Raw genomic sequence first — 15,446 nt, 5'->3', positions numbered from 1 at the left:
AAAGACATAGAAACAACAACTATGGTTCTCCGTACAGCCTTCAATAATGAGCAAATCTGATATCGTACAGTAAGCTATAAAAGGCCACGACATGACAAATGTAAAACAATTCATCGGATAAAGCTAACAGCCTGCTTTATGAACAAAACAATAAACGAAAAATAAATATGATATACAGCAACAAAGGACAACTACTGAATTACAGGCACAAACAAAATATGTTTTCTGACTGCATGGACTTGGCAGGAAATTTATACATGCACTATAACAGAAAAGACAAAAAGTAAAGATCTGTTAGTGCTCGCAGTTACTGACAGATAGTTCAAATAGATATAGGAAGATGTGGTACGAGTGCCAATGAGACAACTCTCCATCCAAGTTACAATTTATAAAAGTAAACCATTATAGGTCAAGGTACGGCCTTCAACACGGAGCATTGGCTCACACCGAAGAGCAAGCTGTAAAGGGCCCCAAAAATTTACTAGTGTAAAACCATTCAAACGGAAAAACCAACGGTCTAATCTATATAGAAACGAGAAACGAGAAACACGTATGAACTACATAAACAGATGACAACTACTGTAATCAGATTCCTGACTTAGGACAGGTGCAAACATTTGCAGCGGTATTAAAGCCAATAACAATTAATAAGAAAAATCATGTCGGTGAGCACTCAATCTTACCCTAATCTGGGACAGTGGTTCTAATAGCACAAATTCGAACAAACTTTAAAAACTGTTGCAAGTGGCTCAACTAAATATATCACTGCAAGGCACTAAAACGACTAATATTAAACCACCTGGACACAAAGCACTGAAAAAAGAGAACTCACAAGTAAGAATATCAAAAGAAATTTCTCAAAATGTTCATAAACATGATAAAATAAGCTTATTTTATATTGCTGTTCTTTTCTCCATTTACTACTTTTTTTTAATTTCGTGTATTAATTGGTCAGACATCTTGGTTTTCATGATCATCAACAGGTTAATACTGAAGAAGAAACTTAAAGTTGATATTTTTCTACATTGTGTGCTAATTGGATTAATGTGAAATGGAATGTGTGCTTTCCTGCAAAAAGAAATAGGAAATTTCAACAAAATGGCTATAAACAACATGGAGTACTATCATAGATGCACAAGAACACAAGTATATAAATGGAACAACCTAAATATTCATTGAAGGAAGGGAGAATGAAGAAAAAAAGTATTCTGTTGTCGAAATGAACACCTTTATCCACTCATTTACTTCGCTCCGTCATATCAAATATACAGAGGAACATGTTTGAGGAACAAATTGTAAAAATGTTTTCTCTACCAGTTGAAGGAAACTGTCTAGTGGATGGACTTATTTATGCTCTGAACTCTTATGTAGTGGGTTGAATATTTGTACACAGCAGCTGAAACAGAAGAAAATTTAAATTAACAACAAAAGTGTTTATTTTATTTAATTTGCAAATATGAGGACAATATTAAGAACATCATAAATGGTATGATATTCATATCGGTTTGCTTATTATTGTATTGCAATGAAACAATAACAAAGAAAACAAAAAACAAAAAAGTTTGCTACAAAACATATTTTATGAATCAAAATTTAAGTCATATAAAGTATGTACAATACAAGGACCCAAACAGCCAGACTATTGTTTTTGTATTTCATGTTACTCATCAGTAAAACATTTATTAAAATTTTAATTGTCTTTTGTATCATTTATTCAGTCTAGTAAAAATTATATTCATACTGTTTGTATTGTTTCCACAGAGGCAAAATAGGGGAAAACATTTCCTTCGGGGAAATTTGATATACAGAAATTTCCATAGAGGAAATTTGGAGAACAATATTTTCTTTAGAGGAAATTTGCTGTCTTGAATTTTCCCTCAAGGAAAAATGTTTGGCAAAAATTTCCTCAAAGGAAATGGTAGTTGACAAAATTTCCCCACAGGAAAAAATTTGATGCAGCAAATTTCCTCATAGGAAATAGAATTTCCTCAAAGGAAAAATGTATGCAGCAAATTTCCAAAGGAATTTTGAGGAAGAAAAAATTTTCCTTGAGGAAAAATCTTTTTCCATTAGGGAAATTTGATTTCCCTTGAGGAAAACAACTTTTCCTCTGAGCAAATTTGTAAAAAAAACAAAGGGGGCATAACTTTTTTCAACAGTGGTGCTAGAGCGAAATATTTTTAGGACAAATATCAGGGAACCAATACCAGCCAAGTTATAAACTTCATTTGACCTTACTCCAAAAATTAAGGTGACAGCTTTTGCACTCAACGGAATTGCAAACTTGTCCCAGAAACTGTTATTGTCCCAAATATGTTTCAAGAACTGCTACATTTGGTTGGTCCGAGGATTATGAAGAACACCACCTGGTACAAACAGACAGATAAATAATTTATTAAACAAAACAAAACAAATCTATAATTCATTGCCATAAAGAAATTATAAGTCACAAGCTTAATTGGAAATGATTAACGCTTTTAGAAAATATGGCGGTTCGTACTATTCAGTATCAGACCGTTCTCATTGGTACTAACCCTTACTTAGACCGTAACAAACCGCTGTTTATCCGCAGTACATACGCCCCGACACGTATTGATACGTACTAAACCGTGTCATTTCCGTATTAAACCGTGTCTTACCGTAAGAACCTGTATCACTCATGTTGCCAAATGACCCCTTTCCTTCATTACCCGTAGTAGTTACGTCAAAACCCGTAGTCATGCCGTTGTGCATCCGTATCTGATCCGTATCGGACTAGGGAAACTGCATTTCCGGGATCATCTGTGATATTTAATGCGTAGTGGAACCGGTGAGGTGTGTGACCGAGGCATAAGATACGAGATGTAAAAAAATTAAAATATGATTTTTCTTGTAATTCAATCATTATTGATAGAGAAATAGAGAAATGATAATTCGCTTTTATTAGCGGATTTGGTTCAATTTTGTCAAAATAAGCTAAGAAATATCACTTGTAAGTGAATTATTCGGCCTCACTGAATCCGTATTCGTGTGACATTCAGTTTAAGCCCTTAGTTGGAGATGGGTTACGCATGAAGTCAGCTATTAAAAGTGAAAAAAAATATCAACATAAAAAGACAAAAATACACACGAAATGTTGATACATAATATCGAATCCATGAGTGGTTTATTGTTCATTTTAGACTTTTTGTAATTTGGATGAACGTTGAAGTATGTCATAAACCAAATATGAGAATTTGAGTCGAATCGGTGAACATGAATTTGACAGTTTATGCCTCTTTTTATACATTGATAGGTTTAATAATACTTATTGTAAATAAAAAAATGCAGAAAATAAATCTAATATGACCTTTTGAATGTTTGTATTTATACCTTTGATAAAATTAAAAATAAATATAAAAGTCATGATGAGATAGACCGCGTTTTTGGATATATTTGTCATAGGTTGCATCTTATAATCATAATGCCGTAACTATAAATCTGACCTCTTTTCCTTGAGATCAACAAATGTAATTAGCAATATCACTGGAGCAACACGTGGAACAATAACTACTTTGCCGTCCAGGGTGCCACCATTCATATTAAACAAAACAAATATTCCTGTAACTCAATCTATAGTTTTCTGTGTTTTTCTTGTTGTGGCCCTTGTGTTGTCGGTTTTACTGTGCCTAAGATTTTGATTGCTCCAAAACAATTATTCTTTTTCTCCCTTTCCAAATAACGGTATAACAAAATGCATGTGTCGTCACAACACAAATGCCACCGACAGCAGTCCTATCGCAAAGATGGGTCAACCGGTACAAAACATAATCTCCATCTGTTAGTCATCATTTTACACACATGTACAATTGAATCTCGTTCACATCAACAGTCATTTAAAAACCTGGACATGTACAATTTTCATGCAATTCTTTTAAAGGAGCATCTGCTACGAAATGAACAACAAAAAATAGATATGATTTTTTTTTGTTTCACACATTAATCAAAGTGGAATATAGAAGTAATAAATAGCTAGTAGCTGTCAGTTTGGTTCAATATGTCAACATAAGCTAAACAACCTCGCTGACTTATCATTGACTTTTAAGTCGTTAATTCAACCTTATTCAAATCCGTATTCATGCAACCTTTACTTAGATACACCAAGAATAATCATGTCTTTGTCTGCTTCGGCCCACAAAAACATATTCTTATAGAGGTAAAATTATATTTCTGATCTATAACCTAAAATCAAACAGACCTAAAACAAATCATTATTTTACGTTGCACGTGCTTTTCTGTCTCTTTATATTTTTGTTTATGTTAAAATCGGGTTATATAACCGACGGCAGTCGGATGGCGTCTGATCTAAATACGCACGAAATGCTGATACATTATAACGAATCCATGCAATTTTAATTGCTTCCTTTGGACATTATGTAAATTGAATATACATTTTAGTATCTTAAAAGTTAAAAATAAGAATTTTGGTCAAATCAGTGAACTTGAATTAGACAGATGATGCCCCAATAAAGTACAGCACATTATTCGGCAAAAGTGTGTAAAGCGAAACAAAACGTTAGCGTTAACTTGACTAGAAAAGCCATTTGTGGTTAGTCCAGAAATATTCAGTAAACTGGAGAAAGTGCAATCTCTCTTTTTACACTGCTATATACATAGGTTACAGAACTTTATGGACGATTTCATCAATCAACAATAAACAGAAAAACATGCACGTGTCTAATGTTTGAAATGAACTGTACAATTTCGACACCAATAATATCAATTACAATACTTATCAATAAATCTATAAGCTAGTGAAACAGAGAGTTTTACAATACATGTTCCTGAACTTGTTAACTTTATAATCTATAAACTAGAGCAACAGAGAGAGTTATTAAAGTGGAATATAGAAGCAATAAAGTTTGTAAATTAAAAGGTACGAAGATTTAGTATGTAATTGGGAGTGGCCTTTATCTAAGTATATAACTTACTTAGCTTTATATTGTGTAAAATTTTAACGAAAAACAATTATAGGAAAACTTGTTAAAAACCTGTTCGATCTATTCATATCTTTTTATATGACAACTTCGTTAATTTTCAGTTCTTAACGAATATTTGTATAACTGTTGTTTTGTAAGACATGCTATGTGAATAAATAAATTTTGCATTGTTGCTATTGATTATTAAAAGTTTACATATGGAGGTATTTTATTGGTTGTAAAAAATGCAGCTTAACTTTTTTTGCTTGATTGGCGTGGGAAAAACGAAATTAATTATGAAACCAAAATACCATAAAGCGTAGTTGCTGACATAAATCACTCAGAACAGTGCTGATATTTATTTGAATCAAGGCACAGGACAATTTTAAATGTTTTGTTGCGGATTTTACATTTTGACAAGTTCAGTTTCCTTTTCAGTTGCTCTTAACCAAATAAATTTTCATGTAATAAATAATAAACGACTACTTTCTGGTAGTAAAACAACTGAATCAGTAAGGTCAGCTTTGGTTTGTGCAGCTTTGTGTACCTTTGATCAAAGATGTTGTTCCTCAAACTACGAAGAAGGATCGAGGCTGTGTAGATTGGAGACTAGTTGTACACAAGGAATGGAACAATTTCAGAATTCACAAGTAATGATAAAAGGTACGTGTAGTTTTAATTATAATAGTTTTGTTTACATCATATTTGAATGTTTAAAAACAAACGTTTGCCAAAGATCTTTTTAGATATAAGCACAATTGATTCTGTAGCTTATAAAGAAACGACATTTTACAATACATGATTTTAAAGATTAACATGCAGCAACAAGAGCTGGATACATAGCAAAAGTGTCGAGCTACAGAGAAAAACAGATATATTACGGCATACACAATAGACAGAAATCATAGTTTTGCAGGAAATCACGGTCATTTGAATAACGAGAAAATTGGAAAACATACTGACAAAAGTGAATAAAATGTCATAAATGGAATCATTTTGCCGTAGTTTGCATATCAAAATAAAAACCGGAATGAATCAGACAATAATTTTTTTTGGAAGAACTGTGATCAACTTTATAGCAGTTACAATATTATACGTACATAAAAAGTAAAATCACAAAAATATCGAACGCCGAGGAAATTTCAAAACGGAAAGTCCGTAATCAAATGGCAATTTCAAAAGCTCAAACACATTAAACGAATGGATAACAACTGTCATATTCCTGACTTGGTACAGGCATTTTCTAATGTAAAAATTGGTGGATTAAACCTGGTTTTATAGCTAGCTAAACCTCTCACTTGTATGACAGTCGCATAAAATTCCATTATATTGACAACGATGTGCGAACAAAACAAACAGACACAATTGGTAAAAAATGTCAAAAATTGGGATACAGCAGTCAACATTGTTATACAAAGAAAACCCGAATAACATATGAAACTTCTAATCTAAAAAAAAGTTGAATATGTTACTTGAATGGCTAAGTTTTACTCTAAAAGAAGTGAACGTGATCTTTTTTTAAAAGAAAATCCTTTATATTATCAAAATCTTCATAAATGTACAGATGGCTTCCCAGACACTAATTCGTCGTGCTTTGTTTTTATTGTTTATCAATGTCACTATCCGGTTAACTTCAGCAACAAACTCGAAAGTTAATTAGCTTGCGACAAATAACCACTGAATGAACAATTATTTCTCGATAAAACGTTATAAATGTGTGAGAAATAAAACAAAAAAACGTGCATGCAAGACTTAGTTTAGTATATATGCATGCATTAGTTCAATAATTTCGATAACATTAAAATTTCAAGAAACGCGTTTTATGACATTAATGTCTATTTAAATTTTCTTGCAAGTCAGATTTTCACAAGAACTGTTTCCTTTATTGTGTAATTCATATATTTCACATTTCAAAACTGTAAATTTCATCTCTTTTACAGACGTTTTTTTTCCCCATTCTGAGTATTGATTTACACATGTTAAAGAAAGACTTTACCTGACAGTCAGCAGTTAACATTCGTATTTACTTGAGAACACATAAGACTGTAAAAACTCATCTTTAGGCGTCCATAAAACAAAAGCAAATGAACGATTGATACACGTAATGTCAAACCTGTTATAGTATTCAATCAAATTACAATACAACCTTCCTGTTTATGATTAATCCTTTCTCTAATTATGTGGCAATTAAACCCTTTCCGGACCCGTTGTATACAAAAATTTAATCAACGTGTGGTTGCCGGTGATCTTAAAAGATGATTGGATGAGTTTACGGGTCATAACCTTTACCATCTCGATAATTCAATAATCAAGTTTAAAGTCCTCGCCGACAATTCGATGATTTTACTATCTTGATTGGAGAAATCCGATAATCCACTGGTACCAATGTAAGAATTTATATTTACATCCTATGGCTTCACGTTGGGTGTGTTATGGAAAAAGAAAAGGAATGGTATATTAATTCATGACACAAAATATATCAAAGCATTTAAGAAGGTAACTATCAGCGGTTTGAGTGGAAATATTTGCAAGATGTCAATTATCTACACCAGTCACGCATAAGATATCAAAATACTTTGCGATATTTTGATTTTCCTTGTCCAAACAGTTTTCTTAGTCTCCGTTGTTAGTTATTGTCGTATCCAAACAAATAAACAAATTAACCATATCTTATTCCAAATCCAGAAAAAAATTGATTAAATCATTATAAAAAGTGAGACCAAATATTCTGTTGTTGAAGATGCCTGATGTAAATGCGTCACGTCCACTTTTGACCTTAATAAACTATGTTTGCAAATATTTTAAGTATATTCGAAACCAAAACAAATTAACTATTACATTAACTCAATAGAATATATAAAAACAATGCTTAAAAAAGATGAAAAACACAGTCAAAATCATGTAAGGTCAATTTTGCTTGATGGAATGGTACCGTTTATTTCTTTATAATTTTCGCTTTATCAACAGCGAACTTAGGAAATTAGAATCAACTTATGGGTTATTGGTTCCTGGTTTGGTACATGCACATACGGAATGTGGCGGGGTTTAATATTGTTTCTTAGCGCATAACCCTTCTTTAACATTGGACAGTGGTGTAACAATTGTCAATTTAGTTGATAAAGGGCTTGACTTATTTTACCTGTATTAAGCATAATCACACATACCAAAAATGACAAAGTGCAGATATAAGAATACCCTAATTCAAAATGAAAATTGAACTACATTTTTGTAATAAATAAACTATGTTCAGAATAAATACTTATCAGTACACCTCGATGAAACAAAAGTAACAACGTAATAGCAGGTCGTGAAAAGCATGAACATATGCTATGTGAAATGAAAGTATCGACAGAACGAATGAGTGTAAATGTTACAAAATAAATTAAATATCTATATAAAAAGTAGAGTTTAGTTATGCATTAAACTATCAAGAATAAAATTAATTTTAGTACTCATGAAAAATATTCAAAGGTCTTACAACGAAGCCAACTTGTTTACATTTTGATGACTTTATTCAGAGGACTAATAAGTATATACGGATCAAATACTGATCAAACAAATATTAATAAAACAAATCTAAAGTAGAAAACAATAATGTACTTTGTCTGCAGCGAAAGCAAAAAGACAAAGCTAGAAAAATTTCTAAAGATTAAACAGTTTTTTCCAAATCCAAAGATATCAGAAATAATTTATTTTTTCTTAACCTTCGCACAAAAGTTTTAAGCGGATTTGATTCGTCTTCTTTCTTTCTAAATACATATGATAATAAAAAGTTATTAAAGAACGGAGAAAGTCTGGAGAGTGAAAATAACGAGTTATTTCACACTTAAGATTATCGGATTATATATCAACGGAAATTCATATAAATCACCATCCTCTATATAATAAATGTAAATAGTCTTATTATATTATCATACAAAATTCCATTTACGCTTACACGCAAAATTGTCCTTTAATTAGTGGCTTAATAAACATCAAAAACTATATTTTTGTTAGAAGTGTATGACACATACAATAAAAAGTGCGAACGCAACAACAAACAACTCAGAAATTGAATAAAGTTGGAAGTCCCGGTCATTACATTTCCTATGACTTCTAACTATTTACTTAATATTCATAATATACAGCTTCATTACAACAAGGATATGTCTTCTACAAACAACTGGAAGTTACATTACTCCAACTGATATAAATTCGAAATGTTTTTTTCTGATAACATTACTGATCGAATTCGTCATGAAGACGGCAATAAACACTAAGAAGTATTTTTTCTGTTCCCTTTGACAAATTTTCGGTGACAGAAATTTAGCAAATAATGCGTTATTGCAGTTACATTAGATTTTACGCCTCTTTTTTTTCTGCACTAAGTGAGCGCGTTTTACAACAATACCTAGATTTTCGGCATCATTCGGTTATACTTCAATGTGAATTGGAATTAATCTCTGTGGAAAACATCAAGAATTAAACACTTATGGAAATAATGAAAATAACTACTCTACTAAGTCAAACATCAACACAATGTATTCTTATTATAAAAAATAACGTTATTAAACAATTAAATTCATTCTCAACATTACTTGAGTCATGAGTCGGAGTAAAATGAAAGAAAATGAACAGTGGTTCTTATACATTCTAGGCTTTCAAATATTAGGTTATGAGTGTTCCTGATGAGAGTGAACCCCCCAAAAACAAAAAAGGCGTAGAACGAAAGTATTTTTTTAACCTTTATATACACGTCTATTAATGTATTTCATTATATATAAATGTCTTTTATTACGTATGTGTTTACTAATAAGCGGAAACAGCTTAGTACGGTCATAGTGGTCATATGGTCATTTAAACCTGTAATGATACACTTACACTCATATAGTGGACTGAAATACGATATTGTATCCGTTTTGTTTAATGTTACATGTATGTAGTACACTAATTGATGTTCACTCTATTTGATAATGAATAAAATCCCCCTTTTAACTATAGCTAAGAGATCATGAAGTGTCAAATTGCTTCGATACTGATTTTTTGTCATGGTTTATACGTTTAACAAGAGACCTATGATCACGCTGTTTTCTATCAGCAATATCCTTAATATTAATAGAAGAAGTTTAAGATAGATAGGTTCCCCTATCCCATAATATTGTCTTTTAGACCGAGAGGATTTGATCACTGTAGTTGATAAATCCGAACATGTTATAAATTTTACAGGAATCTTCCAACTGTTTAAGTGATTTTCCTGGTGGTTTATGAACAGTTTCGAGAGGCTGCAACTTAATGCATTTAATATTGTGCCCAAGTTTATCTTAATATCTTAATATCTTAATTAAAAGGATAGCGGTATCGTTAAAATTATGATTACTAAATACAAATATTGTGTACTTTTCATATATATATATATATATATATATTTATATATATTTTTCGTTTGGGCTTGTATTATATTTGCCTTCGGGTTTATATGATCCGTTCATCCTATTTCGACTCTTCAAAATTCAAGATTCTATCCTAAATTGAGGTAAATTATATGGCCTTCCAAATACAGCTTCGATTCCTAACATCACTGAAGAGACATTAATTGTCGAAATCCGGATATGGTGTACTAATTTTTGCACCTTTTGTTTGCGGTATACCATCTTTTCCGCAAGTTTATTATTTTCTGTTTGGTACTAAATTAATAGTTAAGACCCATTTTGTTACATATGGTGATCCGTTTGTTTAGCAATCGCAAATGGCAGTCAGCAGGTTTTAAGAACATCCGTTGTTAAAATATACTTTTTCACTTTTTTAGTCTTTTTGGAAAATGTTGCTTGTGCTGTATTTAGATCCCTCTACCAGGAAATTTGTTTCAAATCTATGCCCAGTCTCAAATCTGTGTTCTTGTAGCAAATCTATTTTCTATCCTATACTGCATCAAAGATGTTTGAATCAATGTCCTTTCTTTTTTCAAACCTCTGCCCTTTCTACTAAGTCATCCCCTGTACAATTTTGCGTCACAAACATTACCGTTCTAATAAAGTCTTGCTTGGCAATGATACTTTTCAACTGCCAATGTTTACCAGGTTCATTTTTTAATGCAGTCATTACAGTTGTGGTAGAACTAAAATATGGGTCATGTGTTGCCTTGTGTATGTTCAGCTCTAAATGTTTCACTCAACTTTATTATTCTCTCAGTTGATAATAGTTAAAGGTGTGCTTGCTTATAAAAATGGGTTTATATTGGGTAATCCACCAGTAAAAACTTGCTGAACTATCACATTATATAGATAAATATGCATGTAGGTCATTGCGTGGTCATTTTGATAAGTACAGTAACTGATACCATTTAGTAAGTTCAAAATGACTCGATGAAAGGAGGCAGAACTAAACAATGTTCTAAAAAAAAAATAGTTTTGTGTAAAATATTCCAGCACTGCTCCTTCGCTTTTTCAATGTTCCTTATATTAGTAATGAAACCTACGGATGTCATGTTTGTTCAATATTCAACATTCAACATTAATATTTTAGTTAAATCTTTTGTTTTTAATATTCATTTTCAAAATTCAACATCCGATTTCAACATTCAACATTTAAAATATTTTTTTTTCTTTTTTTTTTTCAATATTCGATTTCAACATTCAACATTCAACATTCGTTTTCAACATTAATTTTTTTTTTCCAAAATTAATTATTTTCAACATTCGATTTTCAACATTCAACATTCGATTTTCAACATTCAGCAATCTTTTATTTTTTGAACATTCGATTTCAACATTCAACATTTGTTTTTCAATATTCAACATTTGTTTTCAACATACAACATTCGATTTCAACCTTCAACATTCGTTTTCAACATTCAACATTCAATTTTTTTTTTCAATTTTTTTTTCAAAATTCAAGTTGGTTTAATATTCAACATTCACCATTCGATTTTTCTTTGTAAAACCTGTTTGTTTTTTCAACATTCATTTTCTATATTCATTTTCAACATTCAACAATCCGATTTGAACATTCAACATTAAAAAAAAACTCAAAACACTTTTTTTTCATTTGTTTTTCTATTTCAAATTCAACAATCAACATTCGTTTTCCACATTCAACATTCAAAATTTGTGTTTTCCAAATTTTTTTTTTTCATTTTTTTTCTATCAACATTTGATTTTTACATTGAACATTCAAAATTTGTTTTCCAAAGTATTTTTTTTCCATTTTTTTTTTCAACATTTGATTATAACATTCATTTTTCAACATTCAACATTCAACATTCGATTTTGAACATTCAACATTCGTTTTCAACATTCAAAATTCGATTTCAACATTCAACATTCGATTTTCAACATTCTACATTCGTTTTCAACATTCAACATTCGATTTCAACATTTAACATTCGTTTTCAACATTCAAATTGTTTTTTTTTTCATATTTTTTTTGCAAAATTCGATTTCAACATTCAATATTCGATTTCAACTTTCAACATTCGTTTTCAACATTCAACATTCAACATTTTTTTTCCAAAATATTTTTTTTTAAATTTTTTTTCAACATTTGATTTCAATATTCGATTTCAACATTTCCTTTATTAACATTCAACATTCAAAATTGTTTTTCCGAAATATTTTTGTTTTCCATTTTGTTTTTCAACATTCGATTTCAATATTCGTTTTTAGCATTCAACATAACATTCGTTTTTTAACATTCAGCATTCGTTTTTCGACATTCAACAATCGTTTTCAACATTCAACATAACATTCGTTTTTTAACATTCAGCATTCGTTTTTCAACATTCAACAATCGTTTTCAACATTCAACATTCGATTTGCAACATTCAGCAATCTTTTATTTTTTGAACATTCGATTTCAACATTCAACATTTGTTTTTCAATATTCAACATTTGTTTTCAACATACAACATTCGATTTCAACCTTCAACATTCGTTTTCAACATTCAACATTCAATTTTTTTTTTCAATTTTTTTTTCAAAATTCAAGTTGGTTTAATATCCAACATTCACCATTCGATTTTTCTTTGTAAAACCTGTTTGTATTTTCAACATTCATTTTCTTTATTCATTTTCAACATTCAACAATCCGATTTGAACATTCAACATTAAAAAAAAAATTCTCAAAACACTTTTTTTTTCATTTGTTTTTCTATTTCAAATTCAACAATCAACATTCGTTTTCCACATTCAACATTCAAAATTTGTTTTCCAAATTTTTTTTTTTTCATTTCTTTTTTATCAACATTTGATTTCAACATACGTTTTCAACATTGAACATTCAAAATTTGTTTTCCAAATTATTTTTTTTTCCATTTTTTTTCAACATTTGATAATAACATTCATTTTTCAACATTCAACATTCAACATTCGATTTTGAACATTCAACATTCGTTTTCAACATTCAAAATTCGATTTCAACATTCAACATTCCATTTTCAACATTCTACATTCGTTTTCAACATTCAACATTCGTTTTCAACATTCAAAATTCGATTTCAACATTCAACATTCGATTTTCAACATTCTACATTCGTTTTCAACATTCAACATTCGATTTCAATATTCAACATTCGATTTCAACTTTCAGCTATCAAAATTCGATTTCATTTTTCAACATTCGTTTTCAACATTTAACATTCAACTTTTTTTTTCATTTTTTGTTCAACATTCGATTTCAACATTCGTTTATTAACATTCAACATTTTTTGTTCATTTTTTTCAACATTCAACATTCGTTTTCAACATTCACAATTCAAAATTTTTTTTCCAAAATTTTGTTTTCATTTTTTTTTTTTTTTTTCAACATTCGATTTCAACATTAAAAATTCGTTCTCAACATTCGTTTTTTAACATTCAGCATTCGTTTTTCAACATTCAACAATCGTTTTCAACATTCAACATTCAAAATTTTGTTTTCCTTTTTTTTTTCAACTTTGGATTTCAACATTCGATTTTTTAACACTCAGCATTCATTTTTCAACATTCAACATTCGATTTTTTAACACTCAGCATTCATTTTTCAACATTCAACATTCGTATTCAACATTCAACATTCGATTTTCAACATTCAACATTCGTTTTCAACATTCAACATTCAATTTTCAACATTCAACATTTGTTTTCAAAATTCAATCTTCGATTTTAACATTCAACATTCAAAATTTTTATCACCAATTTTTTTTTAACATTTTTTTTTTTTAACATTCGATTTCAACATTCAACATTTGTTTTTCAACATTCAATATTCGTTTTTCAACATACAAAATTCGATTTTCAACAATCATTTTCAACAAACGATTTTCAACATTCAACATTTGTTTTCAATATTCAACTTTCGATTTCAACATTCAACATTCGTTTTCAACATTCAACATTCACTTTTTTTCAACATTCGATTTCGCCAATGATACAGGTAAATAAAGGTAAATAGTATAAAAATTTGTTTTATTCAAAAGATACTTTTAATAATAACTTATAAACACAGTTGTTGATTGCATAATAAAATTGTTCATCCCAAACTTGTCATCATAACCATAATGAAAGCTCGATACACTGATACGTTATTAAAACGAAATTTTTCATATTATTAATGTTAAATTTCTGTTATAAATTAACGTGATCATAAAACCTAAAAGAAAGCACTATACAGTAACACTGGAGTAAAACCAAAAGTTTTTTTCTGACACAAGACGCGTAAGCAACATGAAAAATATGGAACAATTCAATTGAAAAAACTAACGGCCTGTTTGTCTCAGAATTTACAATGTCCATCTTGACACCTCAAACATGTGAACACTATATAATTCTAAACCTTAGTGACTCTCAGTGTTATATTAGAAATGAGCATGAATTCACTTAGTTACCCAGGAGGGATACTCTGAAAAAAATCTTATTCACGATATAGCAATGTTCTTTTCCGTTATATGTAAGCCGTAAAATGGCGCAAATGAAATATAACCTAATGGCACAAATGAAAGATTGTATTACCGTCTGTAGTCTCCGGAGGTTAATTAGGTTAACCTTGATGGTTAATTAGACGGCGTCAAGACTAAAATACACACGAAATGTTGATACATATTATCGAACCCATGCGTTATAAATTGTTTATTTAAGACTTTTTATAATTTGAATATACGGTTTAGTATGTTATAAATCAAATATTAAAATTTGAGTTAAATCGGTGAACATTAATTTGACAGCTAATGCACCTTTAAACTGATATAGGCTATTAATTGTAAAAGACAAACATGTGTAAGATTTGCTACTCCAAAGATCTGTGACCAAACGTATAAATGTTTAGCAAGGTGGTAAATATATTATAATCTAATCCATGTAGCTCAGTGTTAAACAAATTTTACCTCCCCCCAAAAAAAACCTATAAAAAAGGAAAAAATTACAAGCTGATCCTTATATATATCAAAAACGGTTCTATAAATCTTTACATATCACAATATAAAATTGTAATATGTGTATCTGTATTTTATACAAATACATTATTTTAACAGAAATGCTCCGTTTTCTGTATCTGTAAGTG

General features: G+C 30.0%; 1 protein-coding gene across 5 annotated transcripts in view; it reads right to left on the bottom strand.

The window, feature by feature from the left end:
* LOC127713928 (histidine N-acetyltransferase-like) overlaps nucleotides 1-15,446 on the bottom strand; it is a 156,199-nt gene that overhangs the window by 48,842 nt on the left and 91,911 nt on the right. The window lies entirely within an intron of this gene.

Source organism: Mytilus californianus, unplaced genomic scaffold, assembly GCF_021869535.1.
Source record: "Mytilus californianus isolate M0D057914Y unplaced genomic scaffold, xbMytCali1.0.p SCAF_9, whole genome shotgun sequence".
NCBI lineage: Eukaryota > Metazoa > Mollusca > Bivalvia > Mytilida > Mytilidae > Mytilus > Mytilus californianus.
Note: the sequence above shows the minus strand (reverse complement) of the source record. Positions and strands in the feature narration are given on the sequence as shown.